Raw genomic sequence first — 16,822 nt, 5'->3', positions numbered from 1 at the left:
TGGACGCAATATAAATGCCTAAAGGAACATAACTGAATAAAGGAATTACAAGACATATAAAAACAAAGGTATAGTATTAAGCTCTAACAAGAAAATGAAAATGAACTATTTCCATTTGAGACAAAATGGATGAAGAAGGCAGTGGGAATACAAAGTGAAATAAACCAGACAAAGAAAAAAAATAGCTAATGGTTTTACTCATAAGTGGAATGTGGAGAAACAAACCAAAAAAAGGTCAGACAAAGCCAAATCAAAAGCAAACCCTAGAGGGTGGCACAAGGGGTTAAGTCCCAGTACTCTGAAGCTGTTGGCAGCAACTGAAGCACAAGTTCCAACCCCCCAGGGAGCAAACCCACATGGCACAGTGGACCTCTCCTGCCTTGCCCAATGCCCCTCTCGCAGTATATTTCAGTCAGCCTGCCTGTTCTGCTCCCCACTCTGTCTCTGGTGAATCCTCTCACCCCCATATCTCTGGCCTATACCCCAACTCTTATATGCATAAATAAAATAAATCTTAAAAAAAAATCAATCCTAGAACTGGACTGTAGTATGAAGAATAGTCAAGAGAGCAGGTGTGGATAATAAACTGTGGGATGTGCCAAAATTATGGGTGTCTTGCTGTGTGCGGTACGTTTACATACTCTGATTGGTGGGAGGATCCTATGCCTCTGAGTCATATGTAGTGTTGTAAACCATGCAATCTCTATTAAAAATAAATAATAAAGAGGGGCAGATCAACATGGTGGCAAGGAAACACTGCGAGTAAGATCTCCCATTAAAAAAAAGTTAATAGGGAGGAAAAGCGGCAGGTCCCAGTGAGAACTGGGACACGGAAGATAAACGGACGACTCCAGCAAACTACCCGAAGAAGAAAGTTGCCATAAAAGAGGACTAGAAGGGAGGAAAGATCAGAACCCTGCTACCCTCCCCCACTCACAAAGTCAGCACTCTCTGACCAACAGAAAAGAGGAAAAAAACAAACAAACTAAAAAACCAACAAGAACAAACTACGCATCAAGCAGGACTGAGAGAGGAAAGGAACTATTTCAGCCACCACACCCCGTGAACTGGATCTCTGGATAACCCTGCAGGATTCGCCACAGAGGTGAGCGAACTGCTCCAGGTGCCATTAGAGAAAAACAAAGACTCCCGGAGACCTACAAACAGCCCCAGGCCAGCCGGGAATCTTGTGTGGAAAAGCTGCATGCTTGAAAAGCAAACGCAGATCGTGGCTGCCCAGGTCCCCATGCCTGCGACCTAGGCTTGCGGGGAGACACGCGGGGGCCCTCACTGAGGTGAATGTCCCTCACTGAGTAATCAGAAACCAGGCTTGGCCCAGACACGGGAGCGGGGTACAAAAGGTGCCATTTCTGCAGACACTGAACTGGGCTACAGCCCACGTCCTGGACCTGAGGGCTTTGGAACTGAGACCCGGGGCACGAAATTTGGGGCGTGGGTTCCCCACGACAGTGGGACACAAGGCAGACACAGCACGCCAAAGCCATTGAGGCTTTCCCCACCACTCCCACTCTGTTCCCTGTCCTACTGGGTGAAAAAAACAGCTCCCCAAGGACACTAGGAGAGATCTCTGGTGCCACCTAGCGATCAGAAAAAAAAAATCACCAACACCCCATAGAACAGGGGCCTTTCTTTAGTAAAGACTGCTTGAAACCAGCAGAAGACTCCAGGAGGAGCCAGTGGTGAGCTGGGAAGTTCGCCCATGCCAGGCCCCTTCTGACCAGCAATCCGAGCCCAGAGGGGGAGCAGGCACCCACAGCCAGGGCAGACCAGGCGTGCAGAAGAGTGATCCTGAGACTGGGCGGGCAGTGAGTGCGTCCCACATCGCCATTTTAGAACAGGGACATTTCTTCAGTAAAGACTGCCTGAAACCAGCAGAAGGCTCCCTCAGGAGCCAGAGGTGAGCTGGGAAGTTCGCCCATGCCAGGCCCCTTCTGGCCTGCGGTCCAAGCCCAGAGGGGGAGCGGGAACCCACCACCGGGGCATACTGGGTGTGCAGGGAGTGCATCCCGCATCGCCATTTTAGAACAGGGACATTTCTTCAGTAAAGACTGCCTGAAACCAGCAGAAGGCTCCCTCAGGAGCCAGAGGTGAGCTGGGAGTTCGCCCAAGCCAGGCCCCTTCTGGCCTGGAGTCCGAGCCCAGAGGGGGAGCGGGAACCCACCTCCGGGGCTGACTGGGCAAGCAGGGCTCCCTCGTGGCCATTTTAGACAGGGATATTTCTTCAGGAAAGACTGCAGGAAACAGCAGAAGGCTCCCTGAGGAGCCAGAGGTGAGCTGGGAAGTTCGCCCATGCCAGACCCCTTCTGGCCTGCAGTCCCTGCCCAGAGGGGGAGCGTGAACCCACTGCCAGAGCAGACCAGGCGCGCATGGGAGTGTGTCCCCGCATCGGCATTTTAGAACAAGGACCTTTCTTCAATTAGGACTGCTTGAAACCAACAGATGGCTCCCGGAGGAGCCAGAGGGGAGTGGAGAAGTTCACCCAAGATGCCAGCCAGTCCCAGCAACACAGTGTCCCAATGCATATGGCAAATTGGAAAACAGACAGTAGGGGGTAGAAGAACCACATGCAACCTAGCAACTCCTCGGGAAAAATGCACACCACAAAAAGAAAATCACCCCCCAGATTGCAACGATAGTAAATTGGAACTACTTCTGAGCCTTCCAGAAAGAGAATTTAAAATTGCCATGATTAAAAAACTGACAGAAGTCATAAAGGAAATGATAAGGGAAAATAATCAATGATCAGAAGAATGATTGAGTCCCTAAAGAGGGAAGTAAAAGAAATGCAGGAGATCAAAGAATTAATGAAGGCACTAGAGAACTGTGGGAAAAGCATTGAAAGCAGAATAGGTTAAACAGAAGAATGAATAAGTACTCTTGAAGACACAGAAATAAAAAGAACCAAAACAGAAAAGGAAAGAGAAGTACGAAGGAAAAAGAATGAAGAAAGACTTCGGGATATATCTGACTCCATGAGGAAAGGAAATATAAGACTTATAGGAATCCCAGAAGGAAAGGGGAGAGATGTAGGAACAGAGAAAAATATTCAAGGAGATAATTGAAGACAACTTTCCAAACAAGAAGAAGGAGCTGAAAATTGATATACAAGAAGCAAGAAGAACATCAAACTTCCAGGACAAAAGGAAAAATACAGCAAGACACATAATAGGAAAGCTCCCAAGAATCCAGGACAAACAAAAAATAAAGAAGCTGACAAGAGGGAAGAAACAGATAACATTCAAAGGAAAACCAATTAGGCTGACATCAGACTTTTCCGAAGAAACACTACGGGCAAGGAGAGAGTGGAGGGACATAGTCAACAACTCCAAGAAAACAGATGCCAACCAAGAATTCTCTATCCCGCAAAGCTCTCCTTCCTCTATGAAGAAAGAATAAGGGCCTTCCCAGACAAACACAAACTCTGGAATTCCATTACAACTAAACCCCCACTCCAAAAAATACTACAAGGAGTCCTAAAGTCAGAACCTGAGATGGACGAATAACAACAAAAGGAGGCCAAAAATAAAAGTTATTAAAAGAATAAATAAATAAAATCAAAGGAAAGACAAACACAATGGCAAATAGAGATGCTAACATATCAGTATTAACTCTAAATGTAAATGGACAAAACTCTTCAATAAAAAGACACAGAGTCGCAGGCTGGATTAAAAAACAAAACCCAACCTTTTGTTGTCTCCAGGAAACACATTTAGCTACAAAAGATAAAAATAGACTCAAAGTTAAAGGATGGAAACAATCCCACAAGCAAATGGACCAAAAAAGAAAGCAGGAACAGCTATATTTATAACCGATAAAACAGATTTCAAACTCAAAAAGATAAAAAGAGACCCCAATGGTCACTACGTTATGATCAAAGGGACAATACTTCAAGAAGAAATATCACTCATTAACATAGAGTCACCGAATGAAGGAGCACCAAAATATAACAGACAACTATTGTCATCTCTGAAAACAGACATCAGAGAAAACACAAACGTAGTGGGAGACTTCAACACACCACTACCGACAATGGATAGATCAACGAGACAAAAATAAGTAAAGACACTAAAGCTCTAAATAAGGACGTAGAGCGCTTGGGCTTAACAGACATCTATAGAACACTAAACCCAAAAAAAACAGAGTACAGATTTTTCTCAAGCGCACAAGGATCATTCTCCAGGATCGATCACATACTGGGGCACAAGACAAACATCAACAGATACACCAAGATTGAAATCATACCAACCATCTTTTCTGACCATGAAGGCATCAAACTAGAAATAAACCATATAAAGCAGGTAAGGAACTCTCCTACCTCGTGGAGATTGAAAACCACACTACTTAAAGACCACTGGACTAATGAGGAGATAAAAGAAGTAATAAAAAATTCTTTCAATTGAATGACAAAGAGGACACCAATTTCCTAAATGTATGGGATGCAGCAAAAGCAGTAATAAGAGGAAAATATATAGCAATAGAGGCTCACATCAAGAAACAAGAAAGAACTCAAAGAAACAACCTAATCTCGAAGCTCAAAGATCTAGAAAAAGAAAAACAAAACAAAAAAAAAAAAAACCCAAAACCAGTAGAAGAAAAGAAATAATAAAAAACAAAGCAGAAATAAATGAAATTGAAACTAAAAAAACAATCCAAAAGATCAATGAAACCAAGAGCTGGTTCTTTGAAAAAATAAATAAAATAGACAAACCCCTAGCCAGGCTCACAAAGGAAAAACGGGAGAAAGCACAAATAAACAGGATCATAAATGAAAGTGGATAAATCACAACAGATACAGCAGAAATCAAAAGAATAATCAGTAACTACTATGAACAGTGGAAACAAGATCAACAATCTAGAGGAGATGGACAAATTCCTACAACTCTACAATCACCCAAAGCTAGATAAAGAAGAAATAGAATATCTAAACAGACCAATGACAAGCAGTGAAATTGAAATGGTAATCAAACTCCTCCCCCAAAACAAAATCTCAGGAACTGATGGATTGACAAATGAATTCTACCAAACATTCAGAGATGAATTAGTGCCTATCCTTCACAAGCTCTTCCAAAATATTGAGAAGGAAAGGACAATACCAAACAGGTTCTATGATGCCAACATAACACTAATACCAAAACCGAACAAGGACAACACAAAAAAGGAAAACTATAGGCCAATCTCCCTAATTAATTATTGATGCAAAAATCCTCAATAAAATTTTAGCTATCAGAATCCAACAATGTATCTATAAGATAATTCACCACGACCAAGTAGGATTCATTCCAGGGACACAAGGATGGTTTAGCATCCGAAAATCAATCAACGTTATCCAACACATCAACAAAAAGAAATATAAAAACCATATGATAATATCAATAGATGCTGAGAAAGCATTCGACAAAGTGCAACATGCATTCATGATAAAAGCCCTTGAAATTCTTGGGATACAAGGAACATACCTCAACATCATAAAGGCCATCTATGACAAGCCAACAGCCAATATCATTGTCAATGATGAAAAGCTGAAAGCATTTCCATTAAGATCTTGAGCAAGACAAGGATGTCCACTCTCACCACTGCTTTTCAATATAATACTGGAAGTCCTAGCCAGAGCAATAAGACAAGAGAAAGACATACAAGGAATCCAAATAGGAAAAGAAGAAGTCAAACTATCACTATTTGCAGATGATATGATTATATACATAGAGAGCCCCAAGAACTCCACAGAAAAACTAATTCAACCCATCAATCAGTTCAGTGAAATGGTAGGATACAAAATCAACATGCAAAAGTCAGTATCCTTCCTATACCCAAACAATAAATCTGAAAAAGAAGAAGAAATAAAAAAAAAATCCCTTTTATTATCGAAACAAAAAATAAATCCAATACTTGGGAATAAATCTAACAAAAGAGGTAAAGGACCTATACAAAGAAAATTATAAAACACTGTTAAAAGAAATAGAAGAAGACACAAAGAAATGTAAAGACATCGCCTGTTTATGGATTGGAAGAATAAATATTATTAAAATGGCCATCCTACCAAAAGCAAAATACAGATTCAATGCTATTCCAATAAAAATTTCAATGTTATTCTTCAAAGAAATAGAACAATTATTGATGAAATTCATAATTGAATAGCCAAAGCTCTCCTGAAAAAAAAAGAAGGGAGTGCAGGCATCACACTCCCAGTTTTCATACTATACTACAAAGCCATAATCATCAAAACTGCATGGTATTGGAACAAGAACAGACACACAGACCAATGGAATCAAATAGAAAATCCAGAAATAAACCCACAGATTTATGGTCAACTAATCTTTGACAATGGAGCAAAGACTATGCATTGGGGCAAAGAAAGTTTGTTCAATAAATGGTGCTGGGAAAACTGGGTTGCTACATGCAAAAGAATGAAGCTTGACCGTCACCTCACACCATCCACAAAAATCAACTCAAAATGGATTAAAGAACTAGACATAAGACCTGAAACCATAAAATTATAGAAGGAAATATAGGCGAAAAACTACATGATATGCACATCAAAAATATCTTTATAGACACATCACCCAAAGCAGTGATAGCGAAGGCAAAGATCAACAGCTGGGACTACATCAAATTGAAGAGCTTCTGCACAGCAAAAGAGACAATAACAAAAACTAAGAGAAACTCCACCAACTGGTAGAACATTTTTGCACACAACACTAATGATAAAGGACTGATCAGAAAAATCTGCAAAGAGCTGATGAGACTTAACAACAAAGAAATTAATCCTGTCAAAAAATGGGCAGAAGAGCTAAAAAGAAACTTCTCTGAAGAGGAAATGCAAATGGCCAACAGGCATATGAAAAAATGTTCAGCATCACTTGTAAAGAGGGAAATGCAAATTAAAACTACCATGACATATCATCTAACACCAGTGAGAATGGCACATATTAAAAAAACTAGCAACAACAAATATTGGAGAGGTTGTGGAGAAAAAGGAACTCTCCTGCACTGTTGGTGGGTGTGCAAACTTGTCCAACCAGTATGGAGAGCAGTGTGGAGATTTCTTGACCTACTAAACATAAAGCTTCCATTTGATCCAGCAATTCCACTCCTAGGTATTTACCCCAAGGACACAGAAACATCAATTCCAAAGAGCACCTGCACCCCTATGTTTATAGCAGCACTGTTTACAATAGCTAAGCTTTGGAAACAACCCAAATGCCCAAAAATAGATGACTGGATCACGAAGATGTGGTACATATACACAATGGAATATTACTCAGCATTCAAAAAAGATAAACACATGCAATTTGCAGCAACATGGATGGTGCTGGAAGAGATCATGCTCAGCGAAATAAGCCAGAAAGTAAAAGAAAAATACCGGATGGTCTCACTCATAGCAGGAATCTAGAAAACTCAATAAAGGGACCAGGAAAATGAATAACTATAAGAAAGAAAAAATAAAAATCAACAAACAACTATGAACCAGAGACACTCTAGGGGGGGTGGGGGCAGGGAGGGGTGGGATTGGGGTCAAAATAAGGGGATTGCAATTGTATGGGGAATATAAAAATAAAATTTATTTAATAAAAAGCAGCCACTTTCACAAAAAAAAAAGTCATGCTACAATGCAGACTACTAACCACTATACGAAGATTTGGCATATATACACAATGGAATATTACTCAGCAATCAAAAAAAGATAAACACATGCAGTTTGCAGCAACATGGATGGAGCTAGAAGGGATCATGCTTAGTGAAATAAGCCAGAAAGAAAAAGAAAAATACTGGATGGTTTCACTCATAGTAGGGATTTAGAAAACTTAAATAAGAGACCAGGAAAAAGACTAATCAATATAAAGTAAAAATCAAAATCAACAAGCAACTATAAACCAGAGACAAACTGGGGTGGTGGGGCGAGTGGGGAAAGGAAGGACTAGAGTCAAAATAAGGGGGGGGGTGCAATCGTATGGGGACTATAACCAAAATGAAAATGCATATATTGTGCAAAGATGAAAAATGATGTAAGAATTATATAAAATAAAATATTAAAAAAACAGATTAGTGTTTTTGCATTCTTTAAGTATCGATGAGTTTTATTCATTTATTTGTTTATTTTCATCTGTATGTTTTCTTTGGAGTATCTAACTCATTTGCCCATTTTTCGTGGGTTATTTGTATTTGTTGTTACTGTTGTTGAGCTGTATGTGTTTTTTGTAGATCATGGATATTAACTCCTTGCTAAATATTTCATGTGTGGCTATCTTTTGCTGTTCAGTAGGGTACAAACTCATTTTAGTGGTAGTTTCTTTTGTTGCATAAGCTTTTTAATTTGATGAAGTGCATTTGTTAATGCTTGCTCTTCTTTCTCTTGATGTTGGTGTTATCTGTCCAGGATAGCCAAGTTCTAAAAAAAAAAAAAGAGACTCAACCAACTCAACCAGTAGTAAACAAGCCCATTATAAAAAATATCTAAATATATAAATAGAAATTCCATAAAGACATACAGATGATCTATAGATAAATAATTTTTATCATATCTAATTGCCGTGGAAATTAAATCAAAAACAACAATAATATGTGATCTTACATCTGTGAGAATGGCCCATATCTAAAAAACAAAATGAGATGTTTTAGGAGGATGTGGAAAAAATGAGACCATTTTTGGAATGTAGTGGAAATGTAGACTAGTCCACCCCTGTATAATGAACAGTATGGATACTCAAAGTATTCTTACATTGTACCAAAATCTCTATCAAAACATCATAGAGAATAGTTTTGTTGGTCTTATGTGGTGAATAATATGAGTTATATATGTGAGGATTACTTTAGTTTTTCTGTGTATAATAGACTCTACTGGTGTAAGGAGGAAATGGTGATGACTTGGATACGATGAAAGTAATAAAAATGTTTGAAGCTTTGGACATATTTGTAATTAGAACCCTGTAAGTTTCTTTTTCTAGACATTGTGTTTGGGGCTACAAAACTAATTATACATCTTGAGAACTGGTGATGCTTGATTCCTAAGAATTTGTCCAAATTTATCTATTTTATCTCATTAACTGCTTGCACCTGAAAGTCTAGGGAGGATGAACATGCAGAGATTATGTGAGTGGAAATGCAGATGACAATTAAAGACAGAGAGGTCATGCTGTATGTATTCCTGGTACATAGACTGATATTGTGGTTTTGCTTTAAAAAAATCATATATTTTTTAAACAATACTTTAGTCAATACATTTAAAACATTATCTCTTATAGAGCTTCAATTTATTATAATTAAGTTTAATAAATGCTTTGATTAAAACATTATAAAATTACATGATTTTACTTAAAATTATATTTATTTTATTTAAAATGTATAGTTGATTAAAATGAAACACACTGGAGTGATAAAAACAGTTTCTTGCAACTTTTGAGACTTGCAGAAATTGCAAAATTTGTAATTCATGGAATTTTCTTTAGTCGCCCCTTAGTATGTGTTTCATAATCCATATAAAGATGTTATATATCCTCACATTGGTTTTCTCTTAGTAAATAAAATTAAAATATTCATTATTCAATTTTATGGCCTCTTGCATTCAACAAAATATGATTTGATCAAGACAATGCATGTGCCATAATATTGCATTTAAATTAAAATTTACAACTTCTACAACATTTCATGAACAATGCTAAAAATTGTTTAAGCTCAGATATTTGTTTAGATATAGTGCTCAAAATAAATATATACACTATAGTGGAGTATTATGGGTACCTTATTAGCATGATATGGTAGTAAACATCTGAAGAGGCATGATCCAATAATTCTGAATCATATAATGTTTAAACCAATATCACATTAATATAAATATATTTAATCTCTTTGTAGGATCAGGTTTTATGAGAAATAAAGTTTAATTTTCATATTTTAGTGAATTTCAATACCTTATCCTAGAGATATATAGTATTTGAATCCTCGCTGAAAAGAAAATTTCTTTTAGGATCAATATTAATATAAACAGTGCATTTTAAAAATTGCAATATTTTCAGTAATTACACTTGTTTATATCTACCTTAAAATTCATGTAGAGATTTCAAAAGAATATCTTCTAGCAGTGTCTCAGCAAACAACACACAACCAGTGAGTTAATTTTAGACATTTCTTTCAAAATACCATACTTGCTTTTTTTTTTTTAATTTAGATTGTTTGTAAATCAGGTTTCTACTCTGACTCACTATTATATCCTCACAATGAAGGAGAGAATGTCCCAAATTTTTTTTTGACCATCTCAAATCATTCCTAATCTTACATTATATTAGGACTATTGATACACTAAATTATATCACAGGCTTATATGGTTGTTACTTTCATGAACTCATGAAAGAACATCTGTTTTGCTATACTAAAAACATATGTTTACATCTCATAAATGTTTTGATTAAAACATTATAAAAGCACATGTTTATTTCTTCTATTATATTGTTGATTTAATTCTGGCAATTTTTAGTTTTGTACTGAAGGACTCTTTTTCCTTGTCATTGAATAACACTACATGATATCTAGGTGGCAATGATATAATATTAAAAAAGGAATTGTGACAATCATACTTATATATCAGGCTTTTCAAATTAGGGTGCCCAACACTGAGAATTTACAGAGCTCACTTTTTGTAAATTTGACTTCTTATGATATTGATATTATTAATTACTCTGCTTTCAGCCCTCTACTTATTCAATACACCATTGTGGTAGAAGACACTGTGATTTAGTGGTAGTTTAGACATGATTTTCCTTATATATACATAGCATAGCCATATAAAGTATATATGTATATTATATATATATGAAGCATACAATAACACAAAATAATTAAAAGGAAAAAATAACTCTTCATAACAAATATTTTTTAAATTTTGTTACTTGGTATTTTATAAACTCATGTAATTTGGATCTAGCATAGTACACATGCTACTACAGACATTATTTATATTATATATGAATATACATAATATATACATTATATGCAGTTAAATGCAGAATGTATTGTGTGCAATATATTTGAATTATGACTGGATATTTCATGTTTGTTATTATACAATATTATAATTTATTATATTTATTATATTACATCTTTATTATGTTTCACTATTGTACAATAGATGGAATATTTTGATTTCCATTTGCATTTAGAGCACATAATTCCATAACTTACAGTGTGAATAATATTATAACTTTGGTCAATAGTATTTTTTTATTTTGTCAAAAGATTATAACTTTTGTCAATAGTAATTCTAACAGATGTGAGGTGATATCTGACTGAAGCTATGGAAAATTGTATGGAGTTTCCTCAAAAACATATAGCTATGACTCAAATCCCTTTCCTGAGTGTATATCTAAGTTAAAATATATGAATTTTGAATAAGTTTCTGCACCCCAGTATTCATTTATTCATTTCAGCATTATTCACAATTAGAAGCAATCTAAATGTCTATTGATGGATGAATAAATATAGAAATGTATATGTACATACACACACACACACACACACACACATAGGTAATGTTTAAAAAAAGGGAACATCACTGTATTTCCTTTGTGTTCTTCCCTCCCCTATTTTGTCCTCCCTCTCCTGACTATCCATGACTATATGCCTCAGATCTATGATTAGCTTGCCAGTTTTTGTCTTTTTGATGACCTATTGTTCATTTCTCTATATTCCACATATACGGGAAACCAAAGGTATTTATCTTTTTTGGGGTTCATTTTGGCTAGCATGATCTATGCTAACTCCATCCATGTTGCCACAAATGGTATAGATTTATCTTTTTTATTGCTGAATAATATTCCATTATATAGATATACCACAACTTTTTGATCCATTCCTCTGTTTGGGGGCATTTGGGTTGTTTCCCTATCTTGGCTATTGTACATAGCACAGCAGTAAACATAAGAGTGTAGGTTTCCTTTTGATTTAGAGTTTTTGACCTCTTTGGGTAGGTTCCTAGGAGTGGGATCACTGGATCATATGCTAGATTCATTTTTAGTGTTCTGAGGCAACTGCATACAGCTTTCCATAGTGGCTGGACCAGTTTACATTCCCACCAGAAGTATAAGTGTGTTCATTTTTTTCCAGATCCTCTCCAGCGTTTTTGTTTGTTTGTTTGTTTGTTTGTTTTTTTTGTTTTTTTTAATGTGGGCCATTCTCATTGGTGTGAGGCAGAATCTCATGTGTGTGTTTTGGTTTTTTTATGGGGTAAGATTTATTTATTCATCTGTACAACAACCAGGGTATAGGCCAGATGTGCAGGAGGGCGAGAGGATTCACCAGAGACAGAGTGTGGAGCAGAACAGGCAGACTGACAGATATACACTGCTGAGGGGAGCAGTGGGCAAAACAGGAGAGGTCTGCCATGCCATATGGGTTATCTCCCCAGCTGACCAGGATCAAAACTGCACTGCAGAGGCTGCAGACATCTTCACAGCTCTGCTCTCAATGGCCTGCACCACCAGGGAGGCCCTCACTGTAGTTTTGATTTGCATTTCCATGATAATTAGTGACATAAATGCATATGTATTACTAAACATCAAACAAAGCTCTCAGAAGATAGAAAGAACTGCTTTGTATACAATTGCAAACTATCTGGATGTTATTGTCCCAGATAACACTCTGAGATGAAAACATTACCTAGAATTCAACAAAGGTACTCAGAATTAATATATGAAAAACCATAGAGGTACTCATATGTACAATATTCAAGGAAATATTCTTTAAATGAAGATTAAGCATTGTAGGGGCAGGATGGGCCACAGTGCAGGTTTTCTACAATCCAGCAGACCTGATAAAGGAGGAGTCAGAGTCCTCAGTGGTTTTGCAGGTTTTTATTGGGATTACCAGGTACACGGCAGGCAGGGGCACTGGGGGGCTGGTAGGCTGGCAGGCCTCCCAGCCCCCAACAGGTCTTCACTCTGGGATCTCTGTCCTTCTCTCAGCTTCTGCTTCTCTTGCTTCTCTCTCAGCTTCTTTCTCGGCTTCTACTGGCGTCCCCATGATGCCGCCCTTAAAAACCCAGTCTTAAGCCAGGTGAATCCCATCTACCTATGCCCACACCCTACTCCATGTGCCCGCCATCAGGCATGCATTCAGGGCTGCAAGGATCCATCATCTATCCTGATGGCAGGAGAGCAGAAAAGCCTGATATTTTTTTCTTTACCCTACAAGCATCCTTGTTTATTTTTTCACAGTATAGGATTTCTCGCCTCAGGTGAGGTCACCACAAATTTCCCAACAACAAAGTGACTAAAGTCCTCAATCCTGCACCACACTCCACTGAACTCTCCTCCTCTCTGTTCTCTATGTCCCCTTCTACCTCCCCCAAACCTCCCCTCCTGAGTGTTTCAAAACTACAGTCTTCTTTGAAGTGTCAGTCTTACAGTTTTTCTGATCGTTAGTTTTGTTTTTTCTAGATTTCACATATAATTGAAACCACTGGTTTTTATCTTTCTCCATTTTGTTCATTTAGCACAGAATAATACCTACCAGTTCCATCCATGTTGCTGCAAATGGCCTGGGTTTAATTTATTTTCATTGCTGAGTAGTATTCCATTGTGTATATGTATCACATTCTCTTGATCCACTTATTTGTTCTAGGGCATTTATATTATTTCCATACTTTGGCTATTATAAATAATGCTGCTATAAACATAGAAATGCAGGCTTATTTTCAAGTTGGTATTTTTGTGCTCTTTGGATAAATACTTAGGAGTGGGAGTGCAGTGCCATGGTAAATCCATTTTTAGTCTTTTGAGGAATCTCCACACTTCTTTCCAAAGGGGCTGGTATATACATATGTGTATATGTATGTGTGTATACACATATATGTATGTATATACACACTATCTATACATATCTATATTATACAGATACACTATATAATACACTATATATACATATCTATATTATATATACTTATATATGTATATATGTATATCTATATTATATATATAAATTATAAATATATAATATATCTATAATAGATATATAATGCATATATATATTATAAATACACTATATATCTATATCACATATCTATATACATATCTATATATACATGTGTACATACACATATACATATCTATATACTATAGATATGCATATATAGTGCATTTCTCTATATACATAAATGTGTGTACATGTATATATAGTGCATTTCTGTATATACATATATGTAAGTATTTCTATATATACATATATGTGTGTATATATACAAACAGTTTATGTATGTATATACAGGAATATACTATATCTAAATACATGGGTGTATATACATATACATACACTAAATACATATATGTCTGTGCATACATATATATGCACCCATGTATATATATGTACATATATACACATATACATATGTACACATATATACACATATACATACATATACATGCATACACACATACATATATATACACACATATACACATACACACATACACACACACACATATATAGTGTATTTCTGTCAGTCTGCCTGTTCATTTTTAGTCTTTGGAGGAATCTCCACACTTCTTTCCATAGGGGCTGGTAAATACGTATGTATATGTATATATGTATGCATATATACACATGCCTGTATGTATATACAGAAATACACTATAAACATACACATATCACATATATGAATGTATGTATATATAGTATATTTCAGTATATACAGAAATACACTATATATGTGTATACATATATAGTGTATATACACACACTGCATTTCTGTCAGTGTGTGTATATATATATATATACACATACATATATGTATATGTATATGTATCTGTGCATATATATACATATATATATATATATAGTATATTTCTGTCAGTTTATTTCTGTCAGTCTGCCTGTTCATTTTTAGTCTTTTGAGGAATCTCCACACTTCTTTCCATAGGGGCTGGTATATGCATACACATACATATAATTATATCATATATACAAGATATAATATATTATTATACATTATATATTATGTATTATATATTATATACACATGCACACTCATATATATATATATCATGTGTCTGTTTGTGTGTGTGTGTGTGTGTAAGAGAAAGAAAACATAAAAAACATGAGACCCATGCTTTCTTGTTCTTTGTTTAGGGCAACGGATAGTAGTATGAATAGCAGTTTATTAAATTAGAAAAAATTCTATTCAAAATAAGATAACCTGGTAGAATTTGAAATAAAGTCTCAGAGTGACATAAACATCTAAATTCTTAATGAAATTCTATAAAATAACTGCTACTTATAGCCAAAATCATCTGGGAAATGCAAGACAAAGCTGTAATGAGATATCACTTCACACCTGTTCATCACTCTCTAATGCCTGAGTAGATATGAATAATAAAGATTTTGCCAATTTGATTTATTATGTTATGCAATTGCATACTATTTGCTTTCTTATGTTATACATTTACATACTAACCATTATGTCTAGAATAAACAAAAGAGTAATTATCTTTCATAAAAACATGGCATACATTTGCTATTATTATTCATATATGCTGGTTGAGATTTCATTAAGAAGAGACTAAGTATATCTAAAAGTAATAATGAACATCATGATTATTGAAATAATGATCATGGGTACTATAAAAATATTTATTTTTCATTTCCAATGATAAATCTGGAAAAAAGGAGGAAATAATTTTTATTTGAGAATCAAATTAGCAATGATGCATATAGTGGTAGAGTTATTGCTTTTACAGATGGCGAAAAAATATTACAGATATACACAAGTGAAATACGTCACTCCTGACATCTTTAGAGGTTTAATGTTTGTCTTAGAAATTTAGCAAACAAAAGTGAAAGTAGACATTTTGGTGACAGCAGAAAGTGTTTATTGTTTTATTTTTTTAAAGATTTATTTATTTATGCATACACGAACAAGGGTACAGGCCAAAGGTGTGGGGTGGTGACAGTATTCACCAGAGCCAGAGTGGGGAGCAGAACAGGGAGATTGACTGCAATACACTGCTGGGGGAAGCAGCAGGCGAATCAGGAGAGGTCTGCTGCACCATGTGGGTAGCTCCCTGGCCCGGGATCAATCTCTTGCTACAGTGGCTGCTGATAGCTTCATAGCTTGCATCTTAACGCCTTGTGCCACTAGGGAGGCCTGGGAATGCTTATTTTTTTATTACAATATTGGTTCATGATGCTATATATATCATGAAACATTTAAAATTGTACATTCTGTGACATGAGGAATTTTCATGTACTTCAATTATATATCTGAAATATATCTGGGTTCCTTGCAATTTAATTATATTTCTGCTGCCTAGGATGATTCTGAGATATGCTGACAGGGTCATCTACATAATTATTAATCATTTCTCTTTATCTCTCAAACATGCTGGCTTGGATCACAGGTTTTGTTTAATTTCTTTAAGTTTCAGTTTCTTTAGATAAATGCTTTCAATTGTCATAACTACCAACATAGCTGTTTACAATGTTTAAGTGTTTGTAGAGTAATTAATGAATTACCATAATAAAGCACAATTTATAGATGTTAGCTTTTAAAATGTAGTCAGAAACTTAAAAATTAAGTCAAATATTCACGTGGTTCAAACATCAGTTGTAATGTCAATAATTTATTAATGTTAATAATGTTAAATATTCACTTGGTTCAAACACCAGTTTTAATGTTAATAAAAATACAAAACACAACACAACAAAACAAAAACAAACAGACAATTATAAACCAAAGACAGCCTGCAGGGGAGGAGGAGGGAGAGGGGTCAGTGGTAGGGAGGGAGGAACACAGGGGACTCTGGTGAAGGTGCACAGGTGC

The 16,822-nt window shown here is 36.0% G+C and overlaps 1 long non-coding RNA gene across 2 annotated transcripts in view; it reads right to left on the bottom strand.

The window, feature by feature from the left end:
- Positions 1 to 8,078: 8,078 nt before the first annotated feature.
- LOC129146684 (uncharacterized) overlaps positions 8,079 to 16,822 on the bottom strand; it is a 30,230-nt gene continuing 21,486 nt past the window's right edge. For both annotated transcript variants that reach the window (XR_008553712.1, XR_008553713.1), the window contains exon 4: positions 8,079 to 8,407. This is a non-coding gene — a long non-coding RNA (uncharacterized LOC129146684). The remainder of the gene's footprint in view (positions 8,408 to 16,822) is intronic.

The sequence above is a fragment of the Talpa occidentalis genome, unplaced genomic scaffold (genome assembly GCF_014898055.3).
Source record: "Talpa occidentalis isolate TD23 unplaced genomic scaffold, MPIMG_talOcc4v2.1 talOcc4.4, whole genome shotgun sequence".
NCBI classification, from domain to species: Eukaryota; Metazoa; Chordata; class Mammalia; order Eulipotyphla; family Talpidae; genus Talpa; species Talpa occidentalis.
Note: the sequence above shows the minus strand (reverse complement) of the source record. Positions and strands in the feature narration are given on the sequence as shown.